This window comes from Pseudophryne corroboree, chromosome 8, assembly GCF_028390025.1.
Source record: "Pseudophryne corroboree isolate aPseCor3 chromosome 8, aPseCor3.hap2, whole genome shotgun sequence".
Taxonomy (NCBI): domain Eukaryota; kingdom Metazoa; phylum Chordata; class Amphibia; order Anura; family Myobatrachidae; genus Pseudophryne; species Pseudophryne corroboree.
Genome location: NC_086451.1, coordinates 171,166,951 through 171,186,619, shown reverse-complemented (window position 1 = coordinate 171,186,619; position 19,669 = coordinate 171,166,951). Strand labels below are relative to the sequence as shown.

The 19,669-nt window shown below is 45.7% G+C and overlaps 15 non-coding genes and 3 pseudogenes across 15 annotated transcripts; 1 reads left to right on the top strand and 17 right to left on the bottom strand.

Annotated features, from left to right (window-relative positions):
* Positions 1–149: 149 nt before the first annotated feature.
* Positions 150–313, top strand: LOC134950741 (U1 spliceosomal RNA). The gene has a single exon (XR_010183607.1). It is a non-coding gene; the product is annotated as a U1 spliceosomal RNA (small nuclear RNA).
* A 2,075-nt stretch (positions 314–2,388) lies between these two features.
* Positions 2,389–2,551, bottom strand: LOC134952036 (U1 spliceosomal RNA). Its single transcript, XR_010184658.1, has one exon. It is a non-coding gene; the product is annotated as a U1 spliceosomal RNA (small nuclear RNA).
* Positions 2,552–2,703: 152 nt separating this feature from the next.
* LOC134951337 (U1 spliceosomal RNA) lies at positions 2,704–2,867 on the bottom strand. The gene has a single exon (XR_010184096.1). It is a non-coding gene; the product is annotated as a U1 spliceosomal RNA (small nuclear RNA).
* Positions 2,868–3,562: 695 nt separating this feature from the next.
* On the bottom strand, positions 3,563–3,704 carry LOC134953314 (U1 spliceosomal RNA; annotated as a pseudogene).
* Positions 3,705–3,856: 152 nt separating this feature from the next.
* Positions 3,857–4,020, bottom strand: LOC134950865 (U1 spliceosomal RNA). The gene has a single exon (XR_010183709.1). It is a non-coding gene; the product is annotated as a U1 spliceosomal RNA (small nuclear RNA).
* Positions 4,021–4,691: 671 nt separating this feature from the next.
* On the bottom strand, positions 4,692–4,854 carry LOC134952475 (U1 spliceosomal RNA). The gene has a single exon (XR_010184988.1). It is a non-coding gene; the product is annotated as a U1 spliceosomal RNA (small nuclear RNA).
* Positions 4,855–5,006: 152 nt separating this feature from the next.
* Positions 5,007–5,227, bottom strand: LOC134952143 (U1 spliceosomal RNA; annotated as a pseudogene).
* Positions 5,228–5,379: 152 nt separating this feature from the next.
* Positions 5,380–5,543, bottom strand: LOC134950637 (U1 spliceosomal RNA). The gene has a single exon (XR_010183521.1). It is a non-coding gene; the product is annotated as a U1 spliceosomal RNA (small nuclear RNA).
* Positions 5,544–6,204: 661 nt separating this feature from the next.
* Positions 6,205–6,367, bottom strand: LOC134952895 (U1 spliceosomal RNA). Its single transcript, XR_010185274.1, has one exon. It is a non-coding gene; the product is annotated as a U1 spliceosomal RNA (small nuclear RNA).
* Positions 6,368–6,519: 152 nt separating this feature from the next.
* LOC134950350 (U1 spliceosomal RNA) lies at positions 6,520–6,683 on the bottom strand. Its single transcript, XR_010183285.1, has one exon. It is a non-coding gene; the product is annotated as a U1 spliceosomal RNA (small nuclear RNA).
* A 2,627-nt stretch (positions 6,684–9,310) lies between these two features.
* On the bottom strand, positions 9,311–9,473 carry LOC134953506 (U1 spliceosomal RNA). Its single transcript, XR_010185607.1, has one exon. It is a non-coding gene; the product is annotated as a U1 spliceosomal RNA (small nuclear RNA).
* Positions 9,474–9,625: 152 nt separating this feature from the next.
* Positions 9,626–9,789, bottom strand: LOC134951278 (U1 spliceosomal RNA). The gene has a single exon (XR_010184047.1). It is a non-coding gene; the product is annotated as a U1 spliceosomal RNA (small nuclear RNA).
* Positions 9,790–10,460: 671 nt separating this feature from the next.
* Positions 10,461–10,623, bottom strand: LOC134953027 (U1 spliceosomal RNA). Its single transcript, XR_010185373.1, has one exon. It is a non-coding gene; the product is annotated as a U1 spliceosomal RNA (small nuclear RNA).
* Positions 10,624–10,775: 152 nt separating this feature from the next.
* On the bottom strand, positions 10,776–10,939 carry LOC134951750 (U1 spliceosomal RNA). The gene has a single exon (XR_010184433.1). It is a non-coding gene; the product is annotated as a U1 spliceosomal RNA (small nuclear RNA).
* A 692-nt stretch (positions 10,940–11,631) lies between these two features.
* Positions 11,632–11,773, bottom strand: LOC134952723 (U1 spliceosomal RNA; annotated as a pseudogene).
* Positions 11,774–11,925: 152 nt separating this feature from the next.
* Positions 11,926–12,089, bottom strand: LOC134951801 (U1 spliceosomal RNA). The gene has a single exon (XR_010184474.1). It is a non-coding gene; the product is annotated as a U1 spliceosomal RNA (small nuclear RNA).
* Positions 12,090–12,763: 674 nt separating this feature from the next.
* On the bottom strand, positions 12,764–12,926 carry LOC134952224 (U1 spliceosomal RNA). Its single transcript, XR_010184794.1, has one exon. It is a non-coding gene; the product is annotated as a U1 spliceosomal RNA (small nuclear RNA).
* A 152-nt stretch (positions 12,927–13,078) lies between these two features.
* Positions 13,079–13,242, bottom strand: LOC134950535 (U1 spliceosomal RNA). The gene has a single exon (XR_010183437.1). It is a non-coding gene; the product is annotated as a U1 spliceosomal RNA (small nuclear RNA).
* Positions 13,243–19,669: the final 6,427 nt, after the last annotated feature.

Below are 19,669 nucleotides of genomic sequence, written 5' to 3'. Positions count from 1 at the left end.
TTCTGCCCTCCCATGTTCATCTGAAAATATGTGTTCTCCCTGCAGTTGTTGTCCCCAGATGAGAGTTCCCTTGTGCTGCCTCAGTTGAATCTCCTTTACTTGACAGAGATGTGCCTGAGCAGCGGCCCTCCCCAGCCCTATCCCAAATCATACTTATTTTGCATAGGAGATACCATGGTCATGAAGATTGTTCTCCCAGGGTGAGGTTCATTCATTGCATTCTGGGTATGCTGACCCCTGTGATTTCCACAAATGTGGGAAACTCGACTGCATTATTTGTGGTAGTGGGGGACTGTGTTTGTGCTTTCCTCTGGTCAGCTCTGGTAAAAGTCAGATTTCTTTGTCTCAGATTTTCCTCTAGCCTTGTTCTTCTTTCGAGAGTTCCCTTGTGCTGCCTCAGTTGGATCTCCTTCACTTGACAGGGGGCTGCCCGAGCAGCGACCCTCCCCAGCTCTAGCACATGTAAGTTTGTTTTTATTTTACTACATTGTGGTTTGTGGCTCTATACCATGTAATGCATGTCTTTTAACAGTAGTCAAGTCTTCCAATGTGCTTGTTAGTGAAACCCAATACATAGCTTTATTTTATTTTGTTTCTTCAAATATTGAATGCATATGTCTTATAACTTTTTTTTTCAATATATAAACATTTTTATTATAAGATTTTCAATGACACAAGTACATCCAAGTTGCAGATTATGGGTTGTGAAGGACAAATCAACCATATAAACAATTTAAGCAATTTAAATTGCATGCAGGTAGTAGAATATCAAACTCCTTGGATGAGAGTTGGTCGTAATAAACTAGGATAGAAAAGAATAAAGTAGAAAATAAGATTTTAAACCTACCGGTAAATCTTTTTCTCGTAGTCCGTAGAGGGTGCTGGGGACTCCGTAAGGACCATGGGGATAGACGGGCTCCGCAGGAGACATGGGCACTTTAAGAAAGACTTTAGTTCTGGGTGTGCACTGGCTCCTCCCTCTATGCGCCTCTATGCCACAGTTAGAGAAACTGTGCCCAGAGGAGACTGACAGTATGAGGAAAGGATTTTGTTAATCCAGGGCAAGATTCATACCAGCCACACCAATCACACCGTATAACTTGTGATAAACTACCCAGTTATGAGTACGAAAAAACAACATACTGTAGCATCAGTGCAGGACCAATGCAACTATAACATAACCCTTATTGAAGCAATAACTATATACAAGTATTGCAGAAGTAGTCCGCACTTGGGACGGGCGCCCAGCATCCTCTACGGACTACGAGAAAAAGATTTACCGGTAGGTTTAAAATCTTATTTTCTCTAACGTCCTAGAGGATGCTGGGGACTCCGTAAGGACCATGGGGATTATACCAAAGCTCCAAAACGGGCGGGAGAGTGCGGATGACTCTGCAGCACCGATTGAGCAAACATGAGTTCCTCCTCAGCCAGGGTATCAAACTTATAGTATTTTGAAAAGGTGTTTGAACCTGACCAAGTAGCAGCTCGACACAGCTGTAGTGCCGAGACCCCTCGGGCAGCCGCCCAAGAAGAGCCCACTTTCCTCGTGGAATGGGCCTAGACCGATTTCGGTAACTGCAATCCAGCCATAGAATGCGCTTGCTGAATCGTGTTACAAATCCAGCGAGCAATAGCCTGCTTTGAAGCAGGGGCACCAATCTTGTTGGTTGCATACAGGACAAACAGCGCTTCAGTTTTCCTGACTCTAGCCGTCCTGGCCACGTAAATTTTCAAAGCCCTGACCACATCAAGTAACTCGGAATCCTCCAAGTCACGCGTAGCCAAAGGCACCACAATAGATTGGTTCATATGAAAAGATGAGACCACTTTTGGTAGGAATTGAGGATGGGTCCGCAATTCCGCTCTATCCACATGGAACACCAAATATGGGCTTTTATGTGACAAAGCCGCTAATTCCGACACTCGCCTAGCCGAAGCCAAGGCTAATAACATGACCACCTTCCACGTGAGATATGTTAACTCCACCGTTTTAAGGCTGCTAAAAACTGCTAGCGAGCAATCAACTCAGAATGACCCCCATAGTGTATTGCAAGAAAATATCTGTAAATCCAATGGTACCGTAAGTGCGGTATATACTCGCACTTCTTTGCGGGGCGAGAACATCTCCCCTAAGTGAAGTCAGCCCTATGAATAGAGTTTGTGTGATCCCTGTGCAGCAGTCACAGAAAGGGTTCATCTCTGCAGTTTGTCACTCAAATTACATTGTTGCATTTTTTCTAGAAGTGGATCTGAGAGCTGTTACCCGCAGACCAGCTACAATAATTATCCTGGGATAGTGCGCAAGGGCATAGAAGGGAGCGGCTCAAGAAAAGAGAAGTGGAAACAGACAGCAAACTAGGCTGGAGAGAGACCTGAGACAAAGAGATCTGAATTATACGAGAGCCGACCAGGGGAAACACAAATTATGCAGTCAAGTTTCCCACATTTGGGGAAATCGCAGGAGCAGCACACCCAGAGTGCAATGGGTGAGCCTTGCCCTGGGAGAAGCACCTTCATGATCATAGTATCTCACCTGGCAGGTAAGTAGGAGTTGGGCTAGAGCTGGGGAGGGTCGCTGCTCGGGCACCCCCCTGTCAAGTGAAGGCGATCCAACTGAGGCAGCACAAGGAAACTCTCGAAAGAAGAACAAGGCTAGAGGAAGATCTGAGACAAAGAAATCTGACTTTTACCAGAGCTGACCAGAGGAAAGCACAAACACAGTCACTCACTACCACAAATAATGCAGTCAAGTTTCCCACGTTTGGGGAAATCACAGGGGTCAGCATACCCAGAATGCAATGAATGAACCTCACCCTGGGAGAACAATCTTCATGACCATGGTATCTCCTATGCAAAATAAGTATGATTTGGGATAGGGCTGGGGAGGGCCGCTGCTCAGGCACATCTCTGTCAAGTAAAGGAGATTCAACTGAGGCAGCACAAGGGAACTCTCATCTGGGGACAACAACTGCAGGGAGAACACATATTTTCAGATGAACATTGGAGGGCAGAAGGCTGCCTAATACTGAAGCACCCCCAAACAACAAACCAAATGCAACAACTAGTACAAGCATTCCTGGGGGAAGGTCTGCAGAAGACGGATTTGCATACGGTGATGTCATCCAAGCAGTGGGCCAAAGTTGGCTGGAACCCTCATCTGCATATGAAAAGAGAAAAGGGGTATGCAGGGCATGGCGGCCTTTTGCAGCGCTTGGATGACCCCTAGTTCGCATTAAATACCTCCACCCTCCTTCTGTGTGGGGCTCATGTTGGCCATGCCCCAGCCCCTGAAGCATTCAAGCTGATTTCTTGCAGCAGCTGGGCACTGTAACAGCTCCAGAGCTGCTCTGTAAGGCAAGTAAAAGGGTGTGGGCCCTGCAGCACTACCTGTAGTTTGCATTGTGCATTGTAAGGCACAAAGTAAGCAGACGGGAGGAGAAGTCAGGATAGTGCACAAGGGTATAGAAGGGAGGGGCTCAAGAAAAAAGAAGTGGAAACAGACAGCAAACTAGGCTGGAGAGAGACCTGAGACAAAGAGATCTGAATTATATGAGAGCCGACCAGGGGAAACACAAATTACGCAGTCAAGTTTCCCACATTTGGGGAAATCACAGGGGCAGCACACCCAGAGTGCAATGGGTGATCCTTGCCCAGGGAGAAGCAACTTCATGATCATAGTATCTCACCTGGCAGGTAAGTAGGAGTTGGGCTAGAGCTGGGGAGGGTCGCTGCTCGGGCAGCCCCCTGTCAAGTGAAGGAGATCCAACTGAGGCAGCACAAGGGAACTCTCGAAAGAAGAACAAGGTTAGAGGAAAATCTGAGACAAAGAAATCTGACTTTTACCAGAGCTGACCAGAGGAAAGCACAAACACAGTCCCCCACTATCACAAATAATGCAGTCGAGTTTCCCACATTTGTGGAAATCACAGGGGTCAGCATACCCAGAATGCAATGAATGAACCTCACCCTGGGAGAACAATCTTCATGACCATGGTATCTCCTATGCAAAATAAGTATGATTTGGGATAGGGCTGGGGAGGGCCGCTGCTCAGGCACATCTCTGTCAAGTAAAGGAGATTCAACTGAGGCAGCACAAGGGAACTCTCATCTGGGGACAACAACTGCAGGGAGAACACATATTTTCAGATGAACATGGGAGGGCAGAAGGCTACCTAATACTGAAGCACCCCAAAACAACAAATAAAATGCAACAACTAGTGCAGGCATTCCTGGGGGAAGGCCTGCAGCAGATGGATTTGCATATGGTGATGTCATCCAAGCAGTGGGTCAAAGTTGGCTTCAACCCTCGTCTGCATATGAAAAGAGAAAAGGGGCGTGCAGGGCATGGCAGCCTTTTGCGGCGCTTGGATGACCCCTAGCTCGCATTAAACACCTCCACCCTCCTTCAGTGTGGGGCTCATGTTGGCTATGCCCCAGCCCCTGAAGCATTCAAGCTGATTTCTTGCAGCAGCTGGGCACTGTAACAGCTCCAGAGCTGCTCTGTAAGGCAAATAAAAGGGTGTGGGAACTGCAGCACTACCTGTAGTTCGCATTGTGCGTTGGAAGGCAAAAAGTAAGCAGACGGGAGAAGTCAGGATAGTGCGCAAGGGCATAGAAGGGAGCAGCTCAAGAAAAGAGAAGTGGAAACAGACAGCAAACTAGGCTGGAGAGAGACCTGAGACAAAGAGATCTGAATTATACGAGAGCCGACCAGGGGAAACACAAATTATGCAGTCAAGTTTCCCACATTTGGGGAAATCGCAGGAGCAGCACACCCAGAGTGCAATGGGTGAGCCTTGCCCTGGGAGAAGCACCTTCATGATCATAGTATCTTACCTGGCAGGTAAGTAGGAGTTGGGCTAGAGCTGGGGAGGGTCGCTGCTCGGGCACCCCCCTGTCAAGTGAAGGAGATCCAACTGAGGCAGCACAAGGAAACTCTCGAAAGAAGAACAAGGCTAGAGGAAGATCTGAGACAAAGAAATCTGACTTTTACCAGAGCTGACCAGAGGAAAGCACAAACACAGTCACTCACTACCACAAATAATGCAGTCAAGTTTCCCACATTTGGGGAAATCAGAGCCGACCAGGGGAAACACAAATTATGCAGTCAAGTTTCCCACATTTGGGGAAATCGCAGGAGCAGCACACCCAGAGTGCAATGGGTGAGACTTGCCCTAGGAGAAGCACCTTCATGATCATAGTATCTCACCTGGCAGGTAAGTAGGATTTGGGATAGAGCTGGGGAGGGTCGCTGCTCGGGCACCCCCCTGTCAAGTGAAGTAGATCCAACTGAGGCAGCACAAGGAAACTCTCGATAGAAGAACAAGGCTAGAGGAAGATCTGAGACAAATAAATCTGACTTTTACCAGAGCTGACCAGAGGAAAGAACAAACACAGTCCCCCACTACCACAAATAATGCAGTCGAGTTTCCCACATTTGGGGAAATCATAGGGGTCAGCATACCCAGAATGCAATGAATGAACCTCACCCTGGGAGAACAATCTTCATGACCATGGTATCTCCTATGCAAAATAAGTATGACTTGGGATAGGGCTGGGGAGGGCCGCTGCTCAGGCACATCTCTGTCAAGTAAAGGAGATTCAACTGAGGCAGCACAAGGGAACTCTCATCTGGGGACAACAACTGCAGGGAGAACACATATTTTCAGATGAACATGGGAGGGCAGAAGGCTGCCTAATACTGAAGCACCCCCAAACAACAAACCAAATGCAACAACTAGTGCAAGCATTCCTGGGGGAAGGCCTGCAGCAGATGGATTTGCATATGGTGATGTCATCCAAGCAGTGGGTCAAAGTTGGCTTCAACCCTCGTCTGCATATGAAAAGAGAAAAGGGGCGTGCAGGGCATGGCGGCCTTTTGCGGCGCTTGGATGACCCCTAGTTCGCATTAAACACCTCCACCCTCCTTCGGTGTGGGGCTATGCCCCAGCCCCTGAAGCATTCAAGCTGATTTCTTGCAGCAGCTGGGCACTGTAACAGCTCCAGAGCTGCTCTGTAAGGCAAGTAAAAGGGTGTGGGCCCTGCAGCACTACCTGTAGTTTGCATTGTGCGTTGGAAGGCACAAAGTAAGCAGACGGGAGAAGTCAGGATAGTGCGCAAGGGCATAGAAGGGAGCAACTCAAGAAAAGAGAAGTGGAAACAGACAGCAAACTAGGCTGGAGAGAGACCTGAGACAAAGAGATCTGAATTATACGAGAGCCGACCAGGGGAAACACAAATTATGCAGTCAAGTGTCCAACATTTGGGGAAACCGCAGGAGCAGCACACCCAGAGTGCAATGGGTGAGCCTTGCCCTGGGAGAAGCACCTTCATGATCATAGTATCTCACCTGGCAGGTAAGTAGGAGTTGGGCTAGAGCTGGGGAGGGTCGCTGCTCGGGCACCCCCCTGTCAAGTGAAGGAGATCCAACTGAGGCAGCACATGGAAACTCTCGAAAGAAGAACAAGGCTAGAGGAAGATCTGAGACAAATAAATCTGACTTTTACCAGAGCTGACCAGAGGAAAGCACAAACACAGTCCCCCACTACCACAAATAATGCAGTCGAGTTTCCCACATTTGGGGAAATCACAGGGGTCAGCATACCCAGAATGCAATGAATGAACCTCACCCTGGGAGAACAATCTTCATGACCATGGTATCTCCTATGCAAAATAAGTATGATTTGGGATAGGGCTGGGGAGGGCCGCTGCTCAGGCACATCTCTGTCAAGAATTTATAAAGTCTATACATATATATAACCAAATGTCAATATATATATATAGAACCCAGCGCTCCTATCAAAACGTATCTATTTCACCAATTTGTTGCTTATTTAATCTTTATACATCTATTAATTTTCACCATATATTATAAAATGCTGCTCCCATAGGTAGTACTGTTCTACCAATAATAAACCAAATTTTAAAGATAATCACACTTGTTATCAAGGGAGCGCAAAAAATAAAATATACAAGCTCTTTATTTTTAAAAAATATATATAGACAGAAGAAACCCACATTCAATAAAATACAATGGAGTCAACATATATAGGCACCACTATCCATATCTAAATGTAATCAGGATCTATTTCATATTGCCCTTGATGACAACGGAATGTTTATTAAAGTGTCCAAAAAATCCTCCTGGATACAGCTGTTGTAATTTAATTGTTACTTTCCAATTGTAATTGATACATTAAATTCCTTCTTGTGGATGAACAGCAACAGTTGTAACCAACGCCTCTTATTTACTGCAGTTAAAGTTCATATGTAACTCACGTGAGTAATGAAAGAAAACAGGGGGAGAGCGCTGTGATGGTTGGTGAAACACAGCGGTATGCTACGACCCCCGTTAACCGTGGCTGGATCTTATTGGCACTCGCGGTCGGGATATTTCTCCCTGCCGTGGGGTAGAGACCTCCTTTTGCTCGGTCTCAAATTGCTTTTTCCCCTTCACCGCTGTCTTTACATCAGACGTCCGCCGTGATGTAGCTCGTTCATGAACGGGCTTATATCTCAGCAATTAGAGTGTCCGGTAATCACCTTACTTATGCGTTTCTCCGCTGTTATCCAAGAGCGGTTTCGTCAGAGGATACATCAGCAGCCTAGCAGGCTCTTTTTAAAATGCACCGGACCAATAGCATTACTAATTAGTTGATTGGATACATACATGTACTAATTGGATGCATACATGTAATGACTCACATATGGAACAACTTTCTAATTGCAATTGCACATATAAAGGCATTTCATAATATAAAAATAAGCAACATGGTGATTAAAAATAATAATAAAATAAGCAACAAGGTGGTTTAAAAAATAACAGAACATATATAATCTATATACAGATTAACCTATAATCTTTCAATCAATACCTCATATCTATAATCACATATACATAATTCAGAGACTCAGCACTAAGGATCCCCATTTACTTATATAAAACCTTTTAGGGTAACATAAATCCATGCCACTACTAAAGCAGTTCTTGTGGCGCAGGGGAAACATCACCTGCACTCTATGCAGCTAGTCCCATGTTCGAATCCAGCCTGCTCAGCTTAACTTCCATATTATTTATTTACTTTTAATGGGATCATTCTATCAATTCATTTTTACCTTTAATTTTTGTTAATATTATTTCTATATTTCATTATTTTAACCCCTGGAATAACTACATTGCTGTTTAAACAACAAAAAGAATTGAAGAAAAAATAAATATTAAACAGACAATTTAAGGATTCGAAGATTTAAATATTTAAAGATTTTAAAATTTAAAACAGGGAGGGGGGGGGGGAGGGAGGGGGGCCTTTTGGGAGAAGGAGGGGAAAAAAATAAAAATAGAAAAATATATATATATAGAACCAAGAGAAAGTGTAAAAAGAGGATGGAGGAAGAAATCTGATGTTCATCATTACTAGTGGATTTTACTAAAGAACTTTAAAGGAACACACACAACAGGATTATACAGTTTCATCCTAAGAGGAAAGCTGTTTCCAAAATAGCTACTTCTAATAATTTAGTTTATTTATTAAACATACAATAAATGGATATTCAATAAATAATATATTAGGTAAATCAATAGATAAAATCTTCAGAGACTGCCAATGTTGTTCAGTTCGATGCTCTCATTCAGACCATCAGGTGTAAGGGTACCCAAAGAAAAAATCCAAAATGCCTCCCTTGTCAAGTAAAGGAGATTCAACTGAGGCAGCACAAGGGAACTCTCATCTGGGGACAACAACTGCAGGGAGAACACATATTTTCAGATGAACATGGGAGGGCAGAAGGCTGCCTAATACTGAAGCACCCACAAACAACAAACCAAATGCAACAACTAGTACAAGCATTCCTGGGGGAAGGCCTGCAGCAGATGGATTTGCATATGGTGATGTCATCCAAGCAGTGGGTCAAAGTTGGCTTCAACCCTCGTCTGCATATGAAAAGAGAAAAGGGGCGTGCAGGGCATGGCGGCCTTTTGCGGCGCTTGGATGACCCCTAGTTCGCATTAAACACCTCCACCCTACTTCGGTGTGGGGCTCATGTTGGCTATGCCCCAGCCCCTGAAGCATTCAAGCTGATTACTTGCAGCAGCTGGGCACTGTAATAGCTCCAGAGCTGCTCTGTAAGGCAACTAAAAGGGTGTGGGCCCTGCAGCACTACCTGTAGTTCGCATTGTGCGTTGGAAGGCACAAAGTAAGCAGACGGGAGAAGTCAAGATAGTGCGCAAGGGCATAGAAGGGAGTGGCTCAAGAAAAGAGAAGTGTAAACAGACAGCAAACTAGGCTGGAGAGAGACATGAGACAAAGAGATCTGAATTATACGAGAGCCGACCAGGGGAAACACAAATTATGCAGTCAAGTTTCCCACATTTGGGGATATCGCAGGAGCAGCACACCCAGAGTGCAATTTATGAGCCTTGCCCTGGGAGAAGCACCTTCATGATCATAGTATCTCACCTAGCAGGTAAGTAGGAGTTGGGCTAGAGCTGGGGAGGGTCGCTGCTCGGGCACCCCCCTGTCAAGTGAAGGAGATCCAACTGAGGCAGCACAAGGGAACTCTCGAAAGAAGAACAAGGCTAGAGGAAGATCTGAGACAAAGAAATCTGACTTTTACCAGAGCTGACCAGAGGAAAGCACAAACACAGTCCCCCACTACCACAAATAATGCTGTCAAGTTTACCACATTTGGGGAAATAACAGGGGTCAGCATACCCAGAATGCAATGAATGAACCTCACCCTGGGAGAACAATCTTCATGACCATGGTATCTCCTATGCAAAATAAGTATGATTTGGGATAGGGCTGGAGAGGGCCGCTGCTCAGGCACATCTCTGTCAAGTATAGGAGATTCAACTGAGGCAGCACAAGGGAACTCTCATCTGGGGACAACAACTGCAGGAGGTACACATATTTTCAGATGAACATGGGAGGGCAGAAGGCTGCCTAATACTGAAGCACCCCCAAACAACAAACCAAATGCAACAACTAGTGCAAGCATTCCTGGGGAAAGGCCTGCAGCAGATGGATTTGCATATGGTGATGTCATCCAAGCAGTGGGTCAAAGTTGGCTTCAACCCTCGTCTGCATATGAAAAGATAAAATTGGCATGCAGGGCATGGCGGCCTTTTGCGGTGCTTGGATGACCCCTAGTTCGCATTAAACACCTCCACCCTCCTTCGGTGTGGGGCTCATGATGGCTATGCCCCAGCCCCTGAAGCATTCAAGCTGATTTCTTGCAGCAGCTGGGCACTGTAACAGCTCCAGAGCTGCTCTGTAAGGCAAGTAAAAGGGTGTGGGCCCTGCAGCACTACCTGTAGTTTGCATTGTGCGTTGGAAGGCACAAAGTAAGCAGACGGGAGAAGTCAGGATAGTGCGCAAGGGCATAGAAGGGAGCAACTCAAGAAAAGAGAAGTGGAAACAGACTGCAAATTAGGCTGGAGAGAGACCTGAGACAAAGAGATCTGAATTATACGAGAGCCGACCAGGTGAAACACAAATTATGCAGTCAAGTGTCCAACATTTGGGGAAACCGCAGGAGTAGCACACCCAGAGTGCAATGGGTGAGCCTTGCCCTGGGAGAAGCACCTTCATGATCATAGTATCTCACCTGGCAGGTAAGTAGGAGCTGGGCTAGAGCTGGGGAGGGTCGCTGCTCGGGCACCCCCCTGTCAAGTGAAGGAGATCCAACTGAGGCAGCACAAGGGAACTCTCGAAAGAAGAACAAGGCTAGAGGAAGATCTGAGACAAAGAAATCTGACTTTTACCAGAGCTGACCAGAGGAAAGCACAAACACAGTCCCTCACTACCACAAATAATGCAGTCCAGTTTCCCACATTTGGGGAAATCACAGGGGTCAGCATACCCAGAATGCAATAAATGAACCTCACCCTGGGAAAACAATCTTCATGACCATGGTATCTCCTATGCAAAATAAGTATGATTTGGGATAGAGCTGGGGAGGGCCGCTGCTCAGGCACATCTCTGTCAAGTAAAGGAGATTCAACTGAGGCAGCACAAGGGAACTCTCATCGGGGGACAACAACTGCAGGGAGAACACAAATTTTCAGATGAACATGGGAGGGCAGAAGGCTGCCTAATACTGAAGCACCCCCAAACAACAAACCAAATGCAACAACTAGTGCAAGCATTCCTGGGGGAAGGCCTGCAGCAGATGGATTTGCATATGGTGATGTCATCCAAGCAGTGGGTCAAAGTTGGCTTCAACACTCATCTGCATATGAATAGAGAAGAGGGGCGTGCAGGGCATGGCGGCCTTTTGCGGCGCTTGGATGACCCCTAGTTCGCATTAAACACCTCCACCCTCCTTCGGTGTGGGGCTCATGTTGGCTATGCCCCAGCCCCTGAAGCATTCAAGCTGATTTCTTGCAGCAGCTGGGCACTGTAACAGCTCCAGAGCTGCTCTGTAAGGCAAGTCAAAGGGTGTGGGCCCTGCAGCACTACCTGTAGTTCGCATTGTGCGTTGGAAGGCACAAAGTAAGCAGACGGGAGAAGTCAGGATAGTGCGCAAGGGCATAGAAGGGAGCAGCTCAAGAAAAGAGAAGTGGAAACAGACAGCAAACTAGGCTGGAGAGAGACCTGAGACAAAGAGATGTGAATTATACGAGAGCCGACCAGGGGAAACACAAATTATGCAGTCAAGTTTCCCACATTTGGGGAAATCACAGGGGCAGCACACCCAGAGTGCAATGGGTGAGCCTTGCCCTGGGAGAAGCACCTACATGATCATAGTATCTCACCTGGCAGGTAAGTAGGAGTTGGGCTAGAGCTGGGGAGGGTCGCTGCTCGGGCACCCCCCTGTCAAGTGAAGGAGATCCAACTGAGGCAGCACAAGGGAACTCTCAAAAGAAGAACAAGGCTAGAGGAAGATCTGAGACAAATAAATCTGACTTTTACCAGAGCTGACCAGAGGAAAGCACAAACACAGTCCCCCACTACCACAAATAATGCAGTCAAGTTTCCCACATTTGGGGAAATCACAGGGGTCAGCATACCCAGAATGCAATGAATGAACCTCACCCTGGGATAACAGTCTTCATTACCATGATATCTCCTATGCAAAATAAGTATGATTTGGGATAGGGCTGGGGAGGGCCGCTGCTCAGGCACATCTCTGTCAAGTAAAGGAGATTCAACTGAGGCAGCACAAGGGAACTCTCATCTGGGGACAACAACTGCAGGGAGAACACATATTTTCAGATGAACATGGGAGGGCAGAAGGCTGCCTAATACTGAAGCACCCCCAAACAACAAACCAAATGCAACAACTAGTACAAGCATTCCTGGGGGAAGGTCTGCAGAAGACGGATTTGCATACAGTGATGTCATCCAAGCAGTGGGCCAAAGTTGGCTGGAACCCTCATCTGCATATGAAAAGAGAAAAGGGGTATGCAGGGAATGGCGGCCTTTTGCGGCGCTTGGATGACCCTTAGTTCGCATTAAACACCCCCACCCTCCTTCGGTGTGGGGCTCATGTTGGCAATGCCCCAGCCCCTGAAGCATTCAAGCTGATTTCTTGCAGCAGCTTGGCACTGTAACAGCTCCAGAGCTGCTCTGTAATGCAAGTAAAAGTTTGTGGGCCCTGCAGCACTACCTGTAGTTTGCATTGTGCATTGGAAGGCACAAAGTAAGCAGACAGGAGGAGAAGTCAGGATAGTGCACAAGGGTATAGAAGGGAGGGGCTCAAAAAAAAAGAAGTGGAAACAGACTGCAAACTAGGCTGGAGAGAGACCTGAGACAAAGAGATCTGAATTATATGAAAGCCGACCAGTGGAAACACAAATTATGCAGTCAAGTTTCCCACATTTGGGGAAATCACAGGGGCAGCACACCCAGAGTGCAATGGGTGAGCCTTGCCCTGGGAGAAGCACCTTCATGATCATAGTATCTCACCTGGCAGGTAAGTAGGAGTTGGGCTAGAGCTGGGGAGGGTCGCTGCTTGGGCACCCCCCTGTCAAGTAAAGGAGATCCAACTGAGGCAGCACAAGGGAACTCTCGAAAGAAGAACAAGGCTAGAGGAAGATCTGAGACAAAGAAATCTGACTTTTACCAGAGCTGACCAGAGGAAAGCACAAACACAGTCCCCCACTACCACAAATAATGCAGTCAAGTTTCCCACATTTGGGGAAATCACAGGGGTCAGCATACCCAGAATGCAATGAATGAACCTCACCCTGGGAGAACAATCTTCATGACCATGGTATCTCCTATGCAAAATAAGTATGATTTGGGATAGGGCTGGGGAGGGCCGCTGCTCAGGCACATCTCTGTCAAGTAAAGAAGATTCAACTGAGGCAGCACAAGGGAACTCTCATCTGGGGACAACAACTGCAGGGAGAACACATATTTTCAGATGAACATGGGAGGGCAGAAGGCTGCCTAATACTGAAGCACCCCCAAACAACAAACCAAATGCAACAACTAGTGCAAGCATTCCTGGGGGAAGGCCTGCAGCAGATGGATTTGCATATGGTGATGTCATCCAAGCAGTGGGTCAAAGTTGGCTTCAACCCTCGTCTGCATATGTAAAGAGAAAAGGGGCGTGCAGGGCATGGCGGCCTTTTGCAGCGCTTGGATGACCCCTAGTTCGCATTAAACACCTCCACGCTCCTTCGGTGTGGGGCTCATGTTGGCTATGCCCCAGCCCCTGAAGCATTCAAGCTGATTTCTTGCAGAAGCTGGGCACTGTAACAGCTCCAGAGCTGCTCTGTATGGCAAGTAAAAGGGTGTGGGCCCTGCAGCACTACCTGTAGTTCGCATTGTGCGCTGGAAGGCACAAAGTAAGCAGATGGGAGAAGTCAGGATAGTGCACAAGGGCATAGAAGGGAGCGGCTCAAGAAAAGAGAAGTGGAAACAGACAGCAAACTAGGCTGGAGAGCTCTTCTGTCTATATTTTGCAAACCTGCTCTTGTCCTCTCCAGCTGCTCCATGTAGATTTGACGTCTGGCAAGGTGCATAACCCACTGACAAGCAGGCACACTCCTGCATGAGTTTTCTCTCTCACTAGCTGGATGATACACAATCATTTGCATGTGCTCCACCTCCGACACACCACCCACCCAACCACCCAGTGACCAGAGCCACCCACAAGCCAACTGGCTCCGTGATTTAATTTGCACAGTGTAGTCATCCAGGCAGCATGTCCTTCGCAATGGAAGGATCTCTGGTTCCATGGAATCTTCCACATTGGAATGCTGCGGAATAAAAAGGATTTAAATATTCAGCTTGCTAGCATTCAATGTACCTGCGGCTTGGCTTTAGCACATGGGTCTTCATCCTGTGGCCTTCCAGCTGCTGTGAAACTACACATCCCAGCATGCCCTGCCACAGTTTTGCTATTAAGGTATGCTAAAACTGAGGCAGGGTATGCTGGGATGTGTAGTTCCACAGCATCTGGAGGGTCGCAGGTTGAAGACCCATGTTCTAGCATGCCTGTTCTATGATGCATGTACCGTGATGTCACAATCAGCTTGGAATGGGGTGTCTAGCAGGCATTTGCTGACAGCCACTTGAGGGAGACACACATCAGGAGATGCAGCATATCGGAGGTCTTCGATGCCTTTCCAGCAAATGCACACCACCTGCTGCTGGTCTGGACACAAAACAATGCCCACAATCGAAGTCCCAAAATGCCCAACTACAGGATTCATGTAAGTAGTGAATTTAGGAATGAATTTAGAAGTAGGAAATTAAGTTAGTTCACAAGTACATTCAAATTCAGATCTAAAGTCTAGGTAGGCCTCACGTCCTGGCAGCCCCCAGCACTTAAAAATGCCTTGATTAGAGGTAGAGAATTAACTGTAGATAAAAAGTAGACACAAAATAAGACTCCACAGAGCAGTTATCAGGTGTCTTTATCAATTGTTGCATTTAAAAAATCAAGCAATTAGGGAACACAATGTTGCAACAATGTAACCCTATTTGCAAAATAGTACTAAATAAGTTTGTCGATGTAAGACATTTGCAAAGGCGCATCCAAAACACGCTGGAAAATGCAACTGAATCTGTTTTTGGAGGCTAGAATAGGAAATGTGCATCGGTCCTACCAGTACTGAAAGCTCTTCTACCATCTCCCTTTTCTGAAAAGCCATTTAATATATGGTTCCCAGATAGGGGACATATCAGATATTGCCTTTCAAAAGCAGCAAATATCATACCACTTCTATTGCCATCAAAGATAAACATTGATTGTTTTCAGATATTGGATTGAAAAAGCAGTCTTTATTGACATAAAGAAGCAAAAAAACATACATAAACATTACACACATAAGTACTGTGTTGCAGCACAGCCAAAACACAATAAAAATGCTGTCGGTATAGTACAGTTCAAGAACTACAGCACAGGCCAGCCTACACTATAAATCATGAACTGCACTATACATTTAAACTATACAATAATACAACAGTTAATAAGGCTATGTGTGTGGAGTGTAAGAGGGTGAGGGAATCACAAGACCGAAGCTTTATTGTAACACAGACACATATAAGGGGAGGGGCAATAAATAGAAGGGTATCCTTTACTATAGAATGTAGTCCAATCCGACCTCTGTGCTCTTCCACAACTGAAAAACGGATAGTGTTCCCAAGCCTTCCATCCTGGAATATCTTTGGTCTTTCGCCAATGAAGAAAACAATCCCTCCCTCCAGCAGACCCTTCAACCACGATACAAGATCACAGCCAAAAGGCCGAGAAGCAACTACACTTGAACTTAACAAAAATGGCTAAAATTTAGTGGAGGAAAGTGCAGTGCACCAAAACATAAGCTGACACAATCATGGAGAATGTGCCAGCATATATGCTCTTCTATCTATATTTTGCAAACCTGCTCTTGTCCCCTCCAGCTGCTCTATGTAGATTTGACGTCTGGCAAGGTGCATAACCCACTGACAAGCAGGCACACTCCTGCATGAGTTTTCTCTCTCACTAGCTGGATGATACACAATCATTTGCATGTGCTCCACCTCCGACACACCACCCACCCAACCACCCAGTCACCAGAGCCACCCACAAACCAACTAGCTCCGTGATTTAATTTGCACAGTGTAGTCATCCAGGCAGCATGTCCTTCTCAATGGAAGGATCTCTGGTTCCATGGAATCTTCCACATTGGAATGCTGCGGAACAAAAAGGATTTGAATATTCAGCTTGCTAGCATTCAATGTACCTGCGGCTTGGCTCTAGCACATGGGTCTTCATCCTGTGGCCCTCCAGCTGCTGTGAAACTACACATCCCAGCATGCCCTGCCACAGTTTTGCTATTAAGGTATGCTAAAACTGAGGCAGGGCATGCTGGGATGTGTAGTTCCACAGCAGCTGGAGGGTCGCAGGTTGAAGACCCATGTTCTAGCATGCCTGTTCTATGATGCATGTACCGTGATGTCACAATCAGCTTGGAATGGGGTGTCTAGCAGGCATTTGCTGACAGACACTTGAGGGAGACACACATCAGGAGATGCAGCATATCGGAGGTCTTCGATGCCTTTCCAGCAAATGCACACCACCTGCTGCTGGTCTGGACACAAAACAATGCCCACAATCGAAGTCCCAAAATGCCCAACTACAGGATTCATGTAAGTAGTGAATTTAGGAATGAATTTAGAAGTAGGAAATTAAGTTAGTTCACAAGTACATTCAAATTCAGATCTAAAGTCTAGGTAGGCCTCACGTCCTGGCAGCCCCCAGCATTTAAAAATGCCTTGATTAGAGGTAGAGAATTAAATGTAGATAAGAAGTAGACACAAAATAAGACTCCACAGAGCAGTTATCAGGTGTCTTTATCAATTGTTGCATTTAAAAAAGCAAGCAATTAGGGAACACAATGTTGCAACAATGTAACCCTATTTGCAAAATAGTACTAAATAAGTTTGTCGATGTAAGACATTTGCAAAGGCGCATCCAAAACACGCTGGAAAATGCAACTGAATCTGTTTTTGGAGGCTAGAATAGGAAATGAGCATCGGTCCTACAAGTACTGAAAGCTCTTCTCCCATCTCCCTTTTCTGAAAAGCCATTTAATATATGGTTCCCAGATAGGGGACATATCAGATATTGCCTTTCAAAAGCAGCAAATATCATACCACTTCTATTGCCATCAAAGATAAACATTGATTGTTTTCAGATATTGGATTGAAAAAGCAGTCTTTATTGACATAAAGAAGCAAAAAAACATACATAAACATTACACACATAAGTACCGTTTTGCAGCACAGCCAAAACACAATACAAATGCTGTCGGTATAGTACAGTTCAAGAACTACAGCACAGGCCAGCCTACACTATAAATCATGAACTGCACTATACATTTAAACAATACAATAATACAACAGTTAATAAGGCTATGTGTGTGGAGTGTAAGAGGGTGAGGGAATCACAAGCCCAAAGCTTTATTGAAAGACAGACACATATAAAGGGAGGATTAATAAATACAAAGATATCCTTTACTATAGAATGTAGTCCAATCCGGTCTTTCAACTCTTCCACAACTGAAAAACGGATAGTGTTCCCAAGCCTTCCATCCTGGAATATCTTCAGTCTCTCGCCAATGAAGAAAACAATCCCTCCAGCAGACTCTTCAACCACGATACAAGATCACAGCCAAAAGGGCGAGAAGCAACTACACTTGCATTTAACCAAAATGGCTAAAACTTAGTGAAGGAAAGTGCAGTGCACCAAAACATAAGCTGACACAATCATGGAGAATGCGCCAGCATATATGCTCTTCTATCTATATTTTGCAAACCTGCTCTTGTCCCCTCCAGCTGCTCCATGTAGATTTGACGCCTGGCAAGGTGCATAACCCACTGACAAGCAGGCACACTCCTGCATGAGTTTTCACTCTCACTAGCTGGATGATACACATTCATTTGCATGTGCTCCACCTCCGACACACCGCCCACCCAACCACCCAGTCACCAGAGCCACCCACAAGCCAACTGGCTCCGTGATTTAATTTGCACAGTGCAGTCATCCAGGCAGCATGTCCTTCTCAATGGAATAATCTCTGGTTCCATGGAATCTTCCGCATTGGAATGCTGCGGAACAAAAATGATTTAAACATTCAGCTTGCTAGCATTCAATGTACCTGCGGCTTGGCTCTAGCACATGGGTCTTCATCCTGTGGCCCTCCAGCTGCTGTGAAACTACACATCCCAGCATGCCCTGCCACAGTTTTGCTATTAAGGTATGCTAAAACTGAGGCAGGGCATGCTGGTATATGTAGTTCCACAGCAGCTGGAGGGTCGCAGGTTGAAGACCCATATTCTAGCATGCCTGTTCTATGATGCATGTTCCGTGATGTCACAATCAGCTTGGAATGGGGTGTCTAGCATGCATTTGCTGACAGCCACTTGAGGGAGACACACATCAGGAGATGCAGCATATCGGAGGTCTTCGATGCCTTTCCAGCAAATGCACACCACCAGCTGCTGATTTGGACACAAAACAATGCCCACAATTGAAGGCTCAAAATGCCCAACTACAGGATTAATGTAAGTAGTGAATTTAGGAATGAATTTAGAAGTAGGAAATTAAGTTAGTTCACAAGTACATTCAAATTCAGATCTAAAGTCTAGGTAGGCCTCACGTCCTGGCAGCCCCCAGCATTTAAAAATGCCTTGATTAGAGGTAGGGAATTAAATGTAGATAAGAAGTAGACACAAAATAAGACTCCACAGAGCAATTATCAGGTGTCTTTATCAATTGTTGCATTTAAAAAAATCAAGCAATTAGGGAACACAATGTTGCGACAATGTAACCCTATTTGCAAAATAGTACTAAATAAGTTTGTCGATGTAAGACATTTGCAAAGGCGCAAACAAAACACGCTGGAAAATGCAACTGAATCTGTTTTTGGAGGTTAGAATAGATGCAGGATCAAGTAGCTCAATGGGTAGGGTATTTGATTAGAATTCAACAGGTTATAGGTTTGAATCCTGGGTATGATAGTTTGAGGTGTTATTTAATAAAGTATGTTTATATACTAGTCACACATGGCTTACTTGTACAAATGGCATGTCACCAGTTAGTGCTGACTGCTGATATGCCATTTGCACAAACACGCCATGTGTGACTGTATATGCATTTAAGGAGGGCACCCCGGCAATACCACAAACCATTGAGTGTCAAGTATACTAGATATATCTTCATATCTCATGTGCTTTCTCTGAGACCAATCTTGTTATGCCCCTTCCCCACAAGGCATGCGCCTTTTGTCCATATTGCAAAAATGGGGAGGGGGGGGGGCATATAATTATCTGTCACAGGGCACCAAAAAGTCTAGTTATGGCTCTGGTATGCATTATGTAATCTGGCAGACCATATCTCCAACACTGGCTGGTTGGAATAGAAATCCGGTTATCTATGTGAGCAAATGACCATCAACGATTTACTCTCAAACACTAGAAAATGGACAAAAATGGTCCCCTAAACAAATTGGTTAAATTTTGGGTTTAACCAATTTGTGTAATGACCATTTTTGACCACTTTTCTAGTGTTTGGGAGCAAATGGTTAATTGACATTTGCTCCTATACATTACCAGATTTTCATTCCATCCATCCAGACTGGATAGATAGCCTGACAGATAATTGTGTAGTGTACGCCCAGGATAACTGTCAGTTGTGCTTTCTTTTATGACGGCACATAAATGGGTGG